Here is an 18,452-nt window from a genome sequence, read left to right as displayed (position 1 = left end):
GCCACGACCTTCATCACAAAAAATGAACTTTACATTTCTGAGTACATATGTTTATGTGTTATTTAACATTTATTATTATACAAATTAATATAAAAATAACTTAAAATTAAAGTAAAATTTGTTTACTTTTGATCGTCTGTTCCCCTATCCCCATTTACTCTATGTTAAAATGACCTCGTTTAATGCTGTTTCATTTAGCGTTTCGTCATCTAGGAACGCATCCCCGAGTTAAGCGGGGTCTTATTCTATATACAAGTATTTGTATAAGTTTATTTAACTATGAATTTACCCCCTAAAGCATGTGTTCAAAAAATTAACTCTCACCTTCAAAATTACTATGTAGTTGCACAAGTATACATTTAGAAAAAACTATGCTTAGAAAACAATATTTATTTATAAAATTTTATTTAAAAACAATGATTTCAGAAAATTTAAACTGAAAATACATTTTACTCAATATTTCAATCATAATATTTATGTAATAAAGTATTTTTTCAAAAATTATGATATGAAATAACACAATAAATTTTAAAAAATGTATGTATAAAATATAGCATCTATTTAAAAATTGTGCAGAAATTTTTCTTAAAAATTGCATTAATTAGCCTTTAAGCATAAATTTCATTCTTAATAAATAGTGTGACCCAAAGTTAAGTTGATCGAAATATACAGTGTTAAAATTATTTTAAGAACAATTAAAACTGGTTTGGAACAGCTGCACATTATTATTTATGATTTAATTGCTTCATTGGAAATGGTTGAATCACAAACCATTCTTAAAATAATCTTAGCATATATCTTGGTTAACTGATTAATGGACCATCCTACACTCAGTGTCAAACAAGTAACCTCATAGTATGTAGTATATAATTCTATTATAATTATAATTAAAACAAATAACTTCATATTTATATTATACATTTTATATAATACAGTCAATTATTCTGAGGTTTCAGATTTTTTACAAATTTAGCTGTTTTTCTTTTCATTAGTTTTAATATTTGAAATGATACAACAAATGATTAAGATTTGAGGGGGGAAACAACTAAATTAATAAAAATTCTGAAATAAAAAAGAAAAATCTTAATTGGAAAAGGATTGTGTTCCAACAAAAAAGCAATTTTCCTGGCAAAATAATATTGAAGATTGTAAACCTGTATTATGAATATATTGTTAAAAAAATTACAAAATTTCAATCATTTTTAATAAAATTGCAACTCTCTCCCATCTCAAATAAAAAATAAAATATAATAAACTACAGAAAATTTGTATTCAATCTTCATTTATAATTTTTCATTCTCCTTATAAAAATGAAATAAAATATAGGAAAAAACTTGTTATTAAAAAACCATGTCACGTAAATTCCAATTAGATAGAATCATCATTGTCAATTTAAATTCACATCATTGGAAAAAGTTTATGTTAAACAGAATTAATATTATATTATATTAATTAAATAAGTAGAATAGAAACTAGCAAAAATAAATGATATACAATTAAGGGATTCTTTAAATATTCAGAAAAATTGTTTAAAATTTTTGGAATTATTCTTACATTGATGATAATTACATATTAATTATTAAATATATTCATGACTACTACTGAGAATGAAGAGATGTAATAAGAATTTTTAAAAATTTAGTTATCATATTAGTTACTTAGCTACTTTATATTTTAATAATGTAACATAATGAAGTAACACTTAATAATCAGAAAGAATATTAAAAGGAATTTTTAAATATATAAAAATATTTTTTATCCTCTTCAAAAATTATATTTAAATGCCATTTTGTAACTTAAATAACTGCATTTACAATTTGTACTAAAATTATACCAAATTGTAGTAATTTAAATTCATCACATAAATTATAAGGTTAAATACGTATAATTATAGATCTTTAAGTATAAAATGATACTCTACATCACACATTTTATCCAAATAAAATGACAAGATTAAAAACTGGTTTAATTTTAATTAAAGAAAGTAAAACTTTACTTAAAAATTCACAAACATATGCGCAATATTCGCTAATTTTTTAAAAAAATTATTAAATTTATATATATATTTTTTAATTCTGGAGAAGATAAACGTGACTGCATTTAACTAACCTTAATAGTGATACACGAATTCGTCTCAGGATCATCACGATGGGAAGAAAAATCGAAGGTTTTAAACACAGAGTGAGATAGACGGCATAGAATAACGACGGTTCCTATCTAAAGACAAATTATCACATACACAAATATCACTGGCAGCAAGTCGAAACCTTATCAATTTGTCATCCTGTAATGCCTGCTAAACTGCACGACATACGTTGCATTGTGCTTACTTAACGTGTCTCTTTCGTTGTGCCGGATGTAAGTAATTATAATGAATATCCCCCATCTCGTTATAAGAACAGTTGTTATAGATATCATATACGAATATTTATCAAACAATGGATTCCTTCCTTCGTGACGTCAAGGTCAAATGACGAATTAGAGGTCAATTGGGTTTCTGTGCGCAAACACAAATGGTCCTCTTTTCTTTAATTTTTTTTTAATTTAAAAAAATGTATCTAATTTAATGATTTTCTGTTTAAAATTCCGTAAGATAATTAAATTTATTTCATATTAATCAAATTTAATTCTATCTCCATCGGATGCAGATAATTAATTGTGTTAAAAATTGTTTTTTAATAATAAATATATTAAAGAAAAAAAATTAACTAACTACGCTTCGTACGATGTTATATCCTAATTTAATAAACGTACAGTACAATACAATTACTTTAAACTAAATGTTATAATATGTTAAATAAAATTAAAATGATAGAAAAAAAATTAAATTTTTTAAAAATAAATTACTTCGATTTTTTGGAGTTATAAATACCAACAATGAATCTCGTTTTTTTGAATAACTCGACATAAATTGCTGCATGATGTCTTCAAAGATATGATGATAAGTGTATTTAAAATCGTTTCTAAATTTTATTTTATTTTTTTTAGAAAAATATATTTTACTGAATTCGCTTACATTTAATCTATTAAAATTTTCTTTTATGAATACTTAGTGTGAACTTGTATTCCTTTATTGTACTGTACATTCTACAATTAATTATGTATATATTATTAGAGCATTACAAATGACTAAGTAATATACAGTGGCTTCTATATTATATAACGTATTTAATTATACTCTATAATATAGATGCCATTCTACGTGTGTGTGTGTGTGTATGTATGTATGTACAGGGCTATATAACACGTCTCACAGCAGCTTAAACATTAGATAAGATTTATAAGTATACGACAGAAAATTCTATCAACAAACATATTTTATCTATAATTAATCCTCGATTTTTTAATTTTTAACATTTTTTATATATACACAAATTATACTTAAAAATATAATTTTCAGTTTATCACTGTTTTCCCTTTAAATATCATTATTTCCTTTATGAAATAAGCTTACTGTGTGGAAAATGAATAGTCTTAAAAATTCCGATTACGAGATAAGTTAATAATAGTCATTATTGTGGAAATTCTTACATATTATTATTATTTTGAAATGAAAAAATGCGCATTTTTTACATTTTAATTGCGTTGCAAACGAAAACGCGATTACCACAAATGAGGTTTTGCATGCACCTATACCAATCACCATCCGGCACTTAAATATCATTATAATAAACGGGATAAGTAGGTCATTCCAGAGCTAGGCATGTTTATATAAGTACGCCAGACTATAAATAATATTAAAATATTTGATTAAGTTTTGCGATTAAAAATATAACTAATGGTTACTCCGTTACAGCTCCTACAGCCTATTTTCATATTTACTACTAAAATTTTAGAGTCAATGGCTCAGAATTTTATTACAAAAATTCTTTTACGTTACTTTACATCGTGAATTATTCATTGTCTGACGAATTTAAGTATATTGCTTAATTTGGTGGCTTTAGAATCCATTTGCAGTATTTACTATAGGGATGCTTTCATGTCAAGTGATATACAAATAAAACCCGCTTGCATCACATTCTCAGTTTATTCTCATCATCAAAACATCAAATTTTTGTTTCAAAATGTGATCTAGAATGTCATTTTTCGAAAAGTATTCAGTAATATTTATAATATTTATAATAAGACAAATATCGAGGTAAACCAACAAATATGGCACAAGGCTACGGCATTTCATTACTGCGTATGCTAAAAAACTACGAAAAAAAATTTTTCGGGATGAAAAATGTTCTTTATAGCTTAAACAATTTAGATCAATTTAATATCTGAAAATTACTGTAAAAAATAGAGCGTTCCTCAGACAGTTTCAAATTCTGGTGGATGAATAACCAATGAATTTATATAATCATCGTTGCTTCAATAAAGAAAATAAATTACACTTTCTTAAATAAATCTAATAAATAAAAACAAATAAACACAAAATAGAGTCAAATTCGATTTATCGCCATCTGAAACTGGCACCAAACCAAAGTATCTAAAACAATAAAAATTATAGGGTATAGAGGAATAAGGTATAAACAAAATTCTGAAAATCACGTAATTTGGTAATAAATTTTGCTAGAAAAATCGTAATTTAGTAATTCAGACACAGCAAGCTCCTCCATTTAATATTTATGGAAAATAATCTATTCAATGGCTCTTTAGTAGGGTGGCACTATACCGAGGTTAAACTTGTACAGTACCGTACATCCACAATTTGTATTTAATATATAAAAAAAATAACTAAAGTACGCCTCAAATTGTTGCCTTTCTTGCAATAATGCTTAACAAATTTGAATGTAGGATTAATTGTACCGAATAAACAAAAATTAAATTTATTATTTCATAAAATTAAAATAATTATTATATTTTATTAATAAATAAATTAAAAAAAAAATTTGAAGCATAGTTATGTATAAAATTCACATTTCTTCTTTAATAAATGTACTGTACAGTACTGTACATAAACTTCACACTATCTTCGATGCCATCTGGTGTCAAGGACAGCAAAAAAAAAAAAAAAATTTGGCATGTCTGGATCTACGTAATCGATAAACTCAGTTACTATGACAACTGTTATGGTAGACCTAACGATTCTCGCTATACGGAAGAAATTTTGACGGTTCCAGTTGCTATGGCAACATAACACTAGCTGCTTTACTAGAAATAAATTAAAGATTTCTTCCGTTTTATTAATATTCTATTTGAATACCTAGTAAAATGATTCGAAAACTACACCAATGAGGACGTCACACAGGTGTTTTTTGAATCGTATTTCAAATACGACAATCGTTAATGGATATGGCGCATTCTTTGACGTAATTTTCTCGTTTGTTTTAAAAAATAATTTTCGATTTTAATTGTATTCAAAATGAGTTATTATTAGCAAACGAACACCAGTGATATTTATAATGGCATAATAATTTATTGCGAATGATATCACTGAATATGACGCCAGCCCGCGTGCCGTTCTATCCACGTTTTCCGTTGGTCATTAGCGTATAGATAAATCAATCTTAACAAATCGCACATGAGAATGAAAAAAATTAATGGGCCAGAAATGATTTTATTTATTACCAAAAACAGTGAAGTTTCTTATAAGATTAAAAACAACTTTCCTTATAATTAACTAAACACTTTAAATTGAATAATACAAGTAAAAGCCTAAATAACTTAATTAAATGACCAAAACGTTGTTATGCAAAAAAAAAACTTTAAAGAAAAGACAATTTTATATACTATAATAATAATAATTTCTTCTGCTTGATTGTGATAATGCAAATTAACTGCGTTTGCCATTTGTTTCAAAATGGCTGCGAAATTTGATTTGTTTGTTTTTAAATATAATGTATTATATATATCCCTCATTAAAATTTTATAAAATTCAACATCTTTCATAATAAAGAATAAAATAATTTTTTTTTTTAAATTATTATTTCTGCAATAATATCCAGACAAAAAAAAAAATAATAATTACATTAAACAAACCTGAGGAAAACTAAGAAAATGTACTAACACCTATTAGTACTAATCAAAAATTTAGATTAATTATGCAAGGCAACAACACATTGTAAGATAAATGACCAGTCACAATTATGTTCATTATAAGTGGATTTAATTACAAAAGGATCAGAATTTCAGTTGCAATATGGCAACCTTACAGAGTAAGATTGCCATATTGCAACTGAAATTCTGCAAGAAAAAAAAACCAACAGTTTATTATTGACCTTTCTTCTGTATAAAACTGGAATTCAACATTGTGATAACAAATATGTTTGCATAGCTGGTAAAGCATCATCATCATCATCTTTTCCTCTATTTTCAATCAAAGACTGGCAACTCTAGTCAACCAACATGAATGAAGAGATAAGAATGAAGACGCAGCCTGCACTGCCAATGATAAATTATGAAGATCTGAACTGAGTTTGAACCTGAATCCCTATGGCAGTAAGGTAACATTTTACTATTCAGCTACCTTATCCACAAGAGAAAATTCACAGGATTTTTTATCCTAATTTTTGATTTTACTCAAAATTTTTCTCTTAATTATATGTTTAACTACATTATTTACCATTTTATGAAAACAACTAATTTATAATTTTTATATTGTAAATGGATAAAGAAACTGATCTGAATAAATCTAAATAATATACTACATAAAAGATTTCATGAATTTCTAGGATCTGGTCAATATTACTATATTAAATGCAATAATATTCACTAGATAAAAAAATTAAACTAAAACTTTAAAAAAATAATTCAGAAAAATATACAATACAATTTCAGTAATCTGACCTTTTGCTAGTTTGACATATTCAGTAATCTGATGCTGGTAGACTCTTGGTATCATCAACACTGCTGCCAAGTCATAGACATGCTTCTTACTAGTTCCCACTAAATATGGCATGACATTAAGTCCAAACTTCAACATACTTGAGCTTAAGCATGATATTAAAAGTTGGGTTCATCATCTTAGGCTAGTAATCAGTATCTTATAACACAATACCGCGTGAATATAAAAATAGCCCCCCAAAATATATTGATTACCAACAACTAGCAGCATGTTCACATGTTTTGATCAGTATTCCAACTTCTGTTTTGTTGCATCATTAACAGTTGAATCCATGCTGTCAAATTTGTATATACAGTTCCATTGAATTCATCTTACTACCAATAATCTGACAATCTTCTTATCAAACACTGACCTAGTCCCACATATGTTAGATTAATGAATACTGTGTATAAATATAACTAGGAACTAAGGATACAATCTAATGCATAGAGACAATGGTCATTTCTGTAGGTATCATTGAGAGAATCAGGAAGAGAATATCTTAAACAATTTCAGTATGCAATGAATGCATAAATCTGATAGTGTGAATTCTTCAAATCTTAGACCTAACATACGACAATTTACTTTAAGGCATTGTGAAAGAATAAATTTCTCAACTCTACTTTAATAGCTAAAAACCTGAAAATTGTTATCACAGACTTCTTTAATGACTTCCAGCTATCAATGTGGAAGACATTCAGAAGAACCTGGGAAGAAAATGTGTAGAAAATGAAAGTAGCATACACAGAACATTAATTAGCATTTACAGTAGGGTTTTGTTTTTACACAAAACTGCTATATATTAATTTGTACTTTTATGAATGCCAAATGATTAGGTTAACCCATTCCTAGTACCACTGAATCTGACTCCTAAATCAGCAAACTATACTTCTACAGCTTCTAACAGAGAACTACTAAATGCTTCTTGCTCCCTGGTTTGCATGCATTTTTCTCAATTATTATACTCAATATGGTATAATAAACTTTTACTCTGTATATTCAGAAGCATCTGACTAAAATGTTATTCATTATAGTAAAAACATAAGTAAAACATTAAAAACATTTTTATATGTTTTTGTTGTGAACAGTTGCATAAGTTTAGGCTATCATCTGGGACCACTTAGGATGAAGCACAAATATATGTGGAATTTTGTTTTATATGGTACATGCCGATATGCAAATTTCATATAAAACAAGATCATATTGTATAGGGAATTTGTGGTTACTTACTATATTATTTTAACTCATATAAATAACCAATTACTAGTACATAAATTGTGGACTAACTTCTTATCCATACTTTGTGATTTTCTGTATATGTTTTTTATACTTACATTCTACATCTGTAGTACAAATAATAAATAATTACATTATTTGAATATTAAATGTGTTTAACTTGTAAAACCTGTACAATTTGCAGTGTTGTATGTTAAATTTGTTTATTTGTGTTTTATTTTGCTATTTGGTTTTTCTTGTGATTTTATGAGAATATGTTTGTTTGTTTTGAGGAGGCCAAACAGCCACTTGATGGCACTGCCTGTAATATAAATAATAATAAATGTTTATAGAGCTTATATATCATTTCCATAAGATATACACTGAATGGTCTATGGAATTTTCATTGTACTTTCAATTTAAACTACTTTACAACATTTATTTATATTTACTGTATCAAATCAAAAACTTTTGCTCACACATAAATTTATTTCTTATTTTTATTTATTATTTATTTGCTGTTTTATATAAATAAATATATAATTTTTACGATAATTTTTTGTATCCAAGTAAAAATTATTTTTTCATTAATTTCATTATTATAATTATTCAATTTATAACTTGCTTGGAATATTTTATTTGTATATTCTAATATAAAAAGCTTAATGCAATATAAAAATAACAACAACATTGAAACCAATGTTAAAAAAATATCCTTTTAAATGGTTATAAAAAGTTTTATGGTATTTATTATTCATGTATTAGAACATATAAACCAAGTTTCTCAAAATTTCAAATAGTGCAGGAATTGGAAACTACATTTATACACTTTAATGTATCAATATTTAATTACTTAGATTATTTTTATTGAAAATGTTATTGCACATAAAACTCTTCTATTTTTTGATGAATTGCTACTGTTGTGAAAATTCACTTTAAAAGTCAAAAGGAAAGGGCAAAATACACAATGTTTTGCAAAATTATATGCAACTGCATATCAAATATTGAAAAAGACAAACTATTTCTTAAGAAATACAAACTTTATGGTGTACTTTCAAAATTTATATGAGACAATAAAGATTTGTATATGTATAATTACATATTAAACTTTAAACATGAACTACTGAGAAATGTGACCGATAGAAAATATAATGTGGTCTTTGTATAATTCTGAAATAATGCATCTTTATATTATACACAACAATTGTTATTATATATGTAGAAATTAAAACAACACATTATTTCTTCACATAGAATTAAAAAAAAAAAATTGACCATATTGAGTGCTAACTTGAGAAATCAAAACATATCACTATGAATAAATAATAATGACATAGAGTAACATTAAGTCAAATGATAATGGTGAATTAATGGATAGTTTTTCTTGCTCTGAAACATGCAAGATTGTTATTCAGACTATACTTTGACTAAATATTAATAATTAATATAAATTTTTTTTCTTTTAAAGGTATGCAGTTAGGCTGCTATCTTATACTAACATCAACTAATAATTACAATAAAATAAAATACAATAATTTTATTTGATTTTTATTAATTATTCAAGGGATGCAGCAAAGAGTACCCCAGCAAGGATATATGCAGCAAGGTGTGCCTCCTCAGCAAGTCAACTAAATAAAGATGGAAAAACGTCAAGTGTTTAAATAGTAGCACAATTTGTGTTTGAGAATCATAATTATTCAACTTAATTCAAATAATAATTAACAAAATCAAAACTAATGATATTACCTTTTCACTTTATTTTTTTAACCAATCCAGAATGTAATGCAGAATTGTAATGTAGAAACCCATTTTACATTAAGTTAACATTGGTATAAAATTTAAAAAATTAAATAACTTTTAATCAGAGCATACATTAGCAAAGACAATAGCTGAGTACAGTAGCATACACATGCAAGTGTGTACAGCAAGGAACTTACAAGTTAGTCTTAACAGGGAAATGGCCCCTGAGAAATTCACTACTGCACTCACCAGCCACTCCTGTGATTTGATTACAGATGTTTATGAACTGTCCCAATTATATGATTTATTGTTGTTTTGACTAATTTTTCTTTTCCGGTAATAACAGTAAAATAAACGTAGAAAAAATCAAATATAATTATAGTAGAATCAACTTTGACTGGAATTCAAAATTGGCATATAACTTTTCCCATCACATAACCCACATCCTCTTTTGAATCATCTTTCAAACATAGATTAGCTATGGGTTATCTGCATGAAATTAGTAATTATACTTTCCCTATCAATTCTGTCATTATTGGAATCACTTTGGAAGGCTTCTTTTGGAATATTCAGGAGCAGTCTTTGCATTTGTTTTGATATCCTCCGTGGTTGTGAAAAACATTTCCACGAGATCCACATTGTAGGGAATGGAACATTCAAAAGTCATTCAGAACGAAATCTGGTGAGTACAGTGGTTGGACAATAGTATGAGGTCTTGTTGATGAGAAATTGCTGAACAACAAGTGAAAGTGACTTGGTCTATTATTGTTTATTATTGTTATGTAGAAACCACCCTCACACCAGTTGCAGTGTTTCCTATGAACTGCTTCTCATAGACTACCAAAACTTGCATGTAGAAATGATCAGTAATAACCAGTCCAGGCAGTACAAACTCACAGTACATCACTGTCCACATCAAAGAATGCAACAAGCATCACTTTTTTCTGAGATTTGATTAGATATGATTTCTTTCATTGAGGAGACGATACTGTGTGCCAGTGTGATAACTGCATCTTTGTCTCTGGATCATGGGTGAACACCCATGACTCATCATCAGTTATGATCTTCATAATAAACATTGGGCCTTGTGTACTTTTTCAAACAGATCTACAGTGACGAGCATGCAACATTCCATCTGATCCATGGTTAGCTGCCTTGGAATGCACTTTACACTGACGTGTCTCAACTTCAAACTTTTTCACGTCGACAGAACTGCATGAATAGATCCATGAGAGATACCAACTTCTTGTTCTAATATTACAATGGACATTTGTAGATCAGAACAAATCAGTTGTCACACTTTGATAATCATTTCTTTAGTTCTGGATGTGGATGGCCTCCCACTGAATTCATCATCCTCCAATGTTTCCCATTCTTTGTTAAATTGTGGATTTCTTTAATGTAGTATCACCATAAACTTGTTGCAGGGCCAACAATAGTGTCTCTGAAGCATATTTTCCCAATTTTCAAATGAAGTGGATGTTCACGCATTGTTCAAATTGCAAAATAATGCTGAAAGACAAACACACATCAAAATGAGATGGAACAGTATGTGCCACTGTGCATTGAAACATGTCCAGACTGGTTGTAGCTGTGAGCAGAGAATGTAATCTTCCCAGCACAATAATGAGAATGCAATCTTATTTCTGCTATCTGGAGGGTAATTCCAAGAACTTTTTGATTGTCCATTTCCTTCACTAAGTAAATAGACTGATCCCAACTATTGCACATTTTTACAGCAAGCAAAGACTCCTGAAATAAGCTATATTTAAATAAGTTTTATAAGACACAGTAAAAATAATTTAGGATAAAATAAAAGAACAAATTGAAAGATGCACCACTCATATTTTGGTCCTAAAAAGAAAGCTGAAGGATTCAAAGACAAGAACATGAGATGTGACATTTATTCTTCTGGTCTAAATTGTGACACTCGGCTAGTTTGTATTATTATTACTTGTATTTCTGTATATTTTAAATTCATAAATGACATATATTTTTACAAAATTCATAAATGGTATAAGATTTATTCTAAGTTTAGTAATAATAATTCATTATCATTATTATTTAATTTAAAAACTCATTAAAAAGAACTTTGTCATCATCAATAAATAAAATGTTGACAAATCTTTGATAAGGTCACTATGCATTACCAAAAAAAGGGCTCTTAAACTTTTTAAAACTTCCAGAGCATCAACCAGAGCAGTGTATCACCCAGCCAAGATATGTGAAATGATCTTCAAAAATAAATATTGGTAAAAGGCATATTCACAAAATAAAGATATAGTTGATTAATTGATGGTTGATAAATTTTGGTTATTAAAAAAACTTAGAAATATTAATTAATTTGGTGTTTCTTCACAAAGAATTGGTATATTTAATTTTTCTGAAGTGTCAGCACTGGTTGTACAGTACCTGAACCCATGTCATTTGTTTGAATGTGGTTGTGTAATAAGGAACATTCTACAGATATTAAATCCTAAATTGTATAACTAATTTGCAAGCTAATAAAAGTGTGCAATAAAACCTGTTCTTAAGTGAACTGAAATTGAAAAAAAAATCCATCAAGTTGTATTTTGACGATTGCAGTCTATTGATATGTGGCTTGAGCTACATTTGTCTAAAATCAATTATCTCACTTTTTCTAATTTGGTGCATGAATAAATAGAATGTTGATGTTCAGAAATACGACAAGACAACATTCTGGTTGTCACACCAACATAGTGGGTGTGAACACCAGAAGCTGTATTTTCCAATGGGATAGAATATACCCAGAGCTTTCTAGTATAGAAACAGCATCCCTGTCGTTGCATAGCAACCTCCTAAGGTCCTAACGGTCCTGGCGGTTCCTCTAAGATTTGGCCACGGAGAGACTGGTAGAAAACCAGTCTCTCCGTGGCCAAATCTTAGAGAAACCGCCAGGACCGCATCTGAGGTACCAGTATCACTTGGTGGGGGATATACTTAGGCCCCCTTTGTATAATCTTGAGAATCGGGGTTGGAACATGCTCCTCCATGTTTGTATTTGAAAAAGGATATTAACCATCTGTGTTAACCTGACGAAGACGAAATAATCTCATTGAAAGCGCTTGTGAATATAGCAACATTTGTTTGTAATCTAACACCTGTATGATGATAATTTTTTTCATAAGATGTTTCAGATTTTTCTTTAATGCAAAGTCCAGACAGTTCTTCATTTATGTATGTATTTACAAATAAAGATCAAGAGTTAGAAATTAACCAATAAGAATTCACGAACTAAAAATAAAGTAAATGGTAATTGGTTAAATGTACATTTAACATATTTAAAAACCCAATAAAACTGATTCCAATATAAATTTTAAGCATAAATAAATAAATAAATATAAATAAAGATAATACCATATTGTTGTGCATTTGTGCAGATAATCCATAGATCCATAAGTTATCTATATATGCAAGACAATTTGAAAAGAATGTAGATTATATGTCAATTTTAAGCTACAATTCAGAACGTGTGTTTATGGAGCAGCAGCTATTCCCACATACGTGGGATATACAATGGAATGGGTTAGTGACATGGTATCATAGCATTCACCCTCTACTGAAGTTAACTAGAATAGTGACATAATGTCAACTAAATCATGTTTTATTCTGTGTGAATGCCAACTTCTATTCCTTTTATTCCGAGTTAACGTAATAGAGATATATAGTATCCTTATTTACTTACATTGTATAAATGATGTGTAATTTAACATTTAGATTCTCTCATTGCTTACTGTGTATATCATTTACATTCTATTAAATTTAATTAGACAATTTAGTGCATTTACCAGTTGTTTCAGCTAATACTACAAAAATAACTACACATATGATATAGATTTCAAACTTTTTGTTACCTGATAATCTTCTACTCTTAATAAACTCAATAGCAAAACCTCATTTTATATAGGTGTCTTATCAACAATAATTGGAGAGCACAAAAAAGACATGAGGGGTTGAAAGAGCATAAAATTGACAACACTGAAAGAGAACTTTCAACCAACTGAGGACTAGGCACTTCACTCAGACAAAAGTTATATAGTTCTCATAGCTGAAAAGATTTTACTAAAAACAACAAATGCATGTAATATGCCATCATTAAATTTAAATTTGGGACTGTGTTATAACTACCATATTTCTTTGATTCTAAGATGCAATTTTTACTTGTCAGAAATACAGATGCACTTTAATCAATACTATCTTACACTTGCAATTCCAAATAACAATCAGCATATATCATAAGGACAAGTAAAACTATAAACTCACAAAACTAAATTAAAAAAATCAAAATTATATTAATTAAATTAAATATGTGGTATACTCTTGGTGAATATGTAGTATACATGATGACTAGTTTCATCACGAGTATACACATTAATCACATTTATGTTCATTGAAAGAAATATTTCTTTAATGTTTGTGTAATATATTTTCATAATATTGTATTTATTCATGTTCACTGTACATGAAAAACAAAAAAAAGGCAAATTTCACTTATATTTCACATTTTATAGGTAAAAAATTTAAATCCCTATAATTAGTATTCTATCATAAAAAAATTTCCTGGGCCATGTGAAATTTCCAATCCAGGCCACGCTCTAACTATTTCATTACATTTATATGGTCAGCATGTTGCTCCAAAGTAACAGCCTCAGATTTCACAGCATGATTTCACAGCACAGATTTCAATGTACAGCATGTGTTGCATTTCTGCAACACACAGCCTGGGTAAATTACTGGGTATGTTGCATATTTGCAACACATGGTACTAAATATATTAATACACCTATCCGCTGATTTACACGGTAGATAGGTTCCTGAGAAAAACGTGTAAATCGAAATTGTAACTTTTTGAATGTAAAACCGTGTAAATCGAAAAGTTGCAAAAAACGCATAATTTTGTTGTTTATTAATTATGAATTATTATAAATTTTTTTAAGGTACATAAATCAAACAAAAATATTGAAAGGCAAAAAAATATATTCTTTTATTAATTAAATACAAAGTACAAAGGAACAAAAAATAAAATCTAAAAGATCCATAAAAAATTATTGCAAGAGTTGATGGCAGTTATCGTTATTCATCACCATCATTAATCACTGTCAATCTCTTCTTTGTGACTGGTTCGAGGTCACTTTCATCAGTCAAATATATTTGTGCCGATTCGATGTTTGAAGTAGAAACATTTACTCCCCGAGGAGATTTGGTAATGAAATCCGTTATTAACATTTGCTTCTGATTTCTTGTTAGATCTTTATAGACCTCATCATATTGAGCCAAGCAGTGATTAATATCACGTTGGAATCGAAGAGCCCGTTCAACGTTTGAGTCATTTTGTACAAAATGATTACCCAATTTTTTTCCCAATTCAAGTCCTTCACAGATGACTTTTGCTGTAAATGCAACTAATTCAAATTCTTCTTCATCAAGATCAATGTCACAATCACTAGTTTCATCAACCATGTTAATTAAATCATCTTCACTTAGTTCTTTATCAGCCACTAGTTCTGCAATATCTCCTTCAGTAAAATCGTCGAAACCTTCTCAACCCAATGAATGCGCCAATTGTACTATCTGAGAGTATTCATTCTTTAATGATAAATGGAAGTTTCACCTTTAACTACATTTGGCCACAATTTCTTCCAACAGCCATTGAGCATTGATTGCTTAATCGTGGTATATGACAAAGCAATATGCTTAACACAATCTAAAATTGTAAAATTTTTCCAAGCATTAATAACTGTTAAAGATTCGTTATTTTCCATTTGTTCTAAAATGTGAATGAAAGCTCATTTTATGTTCAGAGCTTTAAAAATAGAAATTATCCTGATCTAATGGCTGTAATAATGAAGTCGTATTCTTTGGTAAAAATATAACTTGGACATTCTCATGCTGTAGATCTTGTGGATGACCCAGTGCATTGCCAACTAACAAAAGCACTTTAAAAGGCAGTCCATTTTTATTTAAATATTTTTTGGCATCTGGGATAAAACATTCGTGAAACCATTCATTAAACATTGCGGCAGTAACCCACGCTTTGTTATTGGCCCTCCAATAAACAGGAAGATGGTTGATATTTATTCCTTTAAATATGTGTGGCATTTTTGATTTGTTAATAACCAATGGTTTCATAATGTAATCTCCTGAAGCATTGCTACAGAAAAGAATTGTTATGCGATCTTTTGCTGCTTTATGACCGCTAGCTGATTTATGAATTTTAGACACATAGGTCCTCTCTGGCATCTTTTTCCAAAATAACCCTGACTCATCAGCATTGAAAACCTGATCAGAAGTATATGAATTGTTGGCAACAATTTCAGAAAATTTTGTTGGATATTCTTGCACTGCATCTACATTGCCAGATGCCAGTTCACCTTTTAATTTTAAACTATGTAAGGAGTGACTTGATTTGAATCTTTCGAACCAACCATGACTTGCTGTGAAAGTTTGCTTCTTTTCAGATAAAGAAGAGGATGGTAACTGCTCTTTAATTTTTTCATAAATCTGCAAAGCTTTATTTGTAATAGCGTTGGCATCAATTGGCATCCATTTCTGAGTTTGGTCCTCTATCCAAATCATTAATGCCTTCTCCATGTTTTCCATTGCAATATCTCTGGCATGAAGTTGTGCTTGTACTCGTACTAGTGCCAGCTGCTACACTCTTTCTAATTGAGTTTTTATTTTTTCTTATGGTTCTTATTGTAGCTTCATTCATGCTATATAATCTAGCAACATCTATTACTCTTTCTCCATTTCCTAAACGATCCAAAATTTTTATTTTGGTTGCTAAAGATATAACTTTTCTTTCTACTTCTTGCTTATTTATAATTTCTTTCAACATAATAAGCCTACAAATATTATTCAAGATATAAAATATGTAATTAAAAATAATGTAATTGTTTGTTACTTACAAATATGAAAAATTAAAATTTTCTGGTTAAAAACAATGTGCAATGAATGCAAGTTCATGCAACTTCACCCTATATCAGTTTATCAGTTTATCGCTTACTATTTGACAGATTGAAATAAAACTGCCACCTAGTGCCATAAATATCAACTATATCTTATAATTAAGATGGATTGATATATAGATTGGAGTTAAAAATTGTTCCTTTTGATCATAGCCAGTTTATTTTCAACATTTATTTTTTAAATTTTTTTTAAACCGTGTAAAAGCGAAAACGTGTAAAAAAAGTACCGTGTAAAATGAGGGATAGGTGTATTAGAAATGTTTTTGAGATAATGCAGCAGTATAAAAAGTTATTATATATACAGGAGAGCATAAAAGCATTACCAATTTCATGACATTCATGTTGTTTTTACTTGTTATTCAACAAAACATATTAAGATTGATTATTTTTAACTTTTCTCTCTGTTCCTTCATTAAAAACATTTTTTAAATTAAATTTTAAAATTATAGTATAAAAGTATAGTATATCTAGAATCAAAGAAATATGGTAAGCTTAAATTAATACTTTAAGCTGTTTTATAAATAAATAAATTTATTTTTTTATTTAACCTAGTTTTTTAAGTTATATATATATATGTTACCGGCAAAACCCGATTTTACGCCAAACTAGTTTGGCGTAAGCGTGTCAGGCCAAACTAGTTTAGAATTATTATTCAAGTATATTAATGGTTAAAATAAAATTAAAAGGCAATCAATTAGATAAACAATATTTATTCAAACATAGTCTACTTCATAATTATGGTAATTTATTAGAATAGGTTAGAACGCACGTCCCCACTGTTCCCTGTCTTCTGATTGCTGGACTCTGAGACGAGCCGCCATCTTCGATACCTAGAGTAACATTAACTCCGTTTTTTTATAATTAAGTAGACTATGTTTGAATAAATATTGTTCATCTAATTGATTGCCTTTTAATTTTATTTTAACCATTAATATACTTGAATAATAATTCTAAACTAGTTTGGCCTGACACACTTACGCCAAACTAGTTTTTGCCTATCGGGTTTTGCCGGTAACATATATATATTATAGGAATAAATATACAGTAAGACCCCGCTATATGCTGCCTCGATTAATGCTGATTTGATATAACATGGTCTGCTCATCGAAGCCTAAAAAAAAAGCTCAAAATTTACCTGATTCAAATTAACATGGCATTTCATTGATTTGTGTATGATACGATTATTCTCAAACACAAACCAATCAGCAAAAGGTGGCAATTTGTTGTAGCACTGTACTTTCCTTAAATTTATGTTTGTTTGGTGCAATTTTGGAAAAAATATAACATCATGGATGCCATAGGACAATATCGACTTTGCTTGGCAAGAATTAACTGATGAATTGCATGAAGGAGTGTGGAAGAAGTTATGGCTGGAGGTATCTAAGAATTCTCGAGAAAGCCTATCGCTGTATCATTAGGTTGACCAAATTGTCAACCTAATCAATACAGCAGGACTAGGAGATGTAGACAAGCAGGATTTTGAGGAGTTACTGCAAGTTTCTGGTGAAAACCTTACCAACGACAACCTTCAAGAACTGGCAGAACAAGGTATTCATGTAGAACTGGAAAATAGTGATTCTGGAAAATGAAAAACCCAAAGAATTTTTCCATAGATTTCCTTAGTAAAAGTTTGATAATGATAACCAAAATTGTTGATCAAATTGTAGTGAATGATCTTGATTTTGAATGCAGAAAGA

The 18,452-nt window shown here is 28.6% G+C and overlaps 1 protein-coding gene across 3 annotated transcripts in view; it reads right to left on the bottom strand.

Moving 5' to 3' along the window:
- Window positions 1–18,452, bottom strand: part of LOC136987571 (phosphatase and actin regulator 1-like) — a 103,511-nt gene that overhangs the window by 58,768 nt on the left and 26,291 nt on the right. The window contains exon 1 of one of the 3 annotated variants that reach the window (XM_067285325.1): window positions 2,110–2,479. The exons of the other annotated variants lie outside the window; for them this stretch is intronic. The gene's annotated coding sequence lies outside the window, so the exon portion shown is untranslated. Of the gene's footprint in view, window positions 1–2,109; window positions 2,480–18,452 lie in introns of those variants that run through there. 3 annotated transcript variants of the gene reach the window in all.

This window comes from Centruroides vittatus, unplaced genomic scaffold (assembly GCF_030686945.1).
Source record: "Centruroides vittatus isolate TY-2023 unplaced genomic scaffold, ASM3068694v2 scaffold_2520, whole genome shotgun sequence".
Classification (NCBI taxonomy): Eukaryota; Metazoa; Arthropoda; class Arachnida; order Scorpiones; family Buthidae; genus Centruroides; species Centruroides vittatus.
The sequence above is the reverse complement of the archived record's forward strand: the minus strand, read 5'-3'. Positions and strand labels throughout refer to the sequence as shown.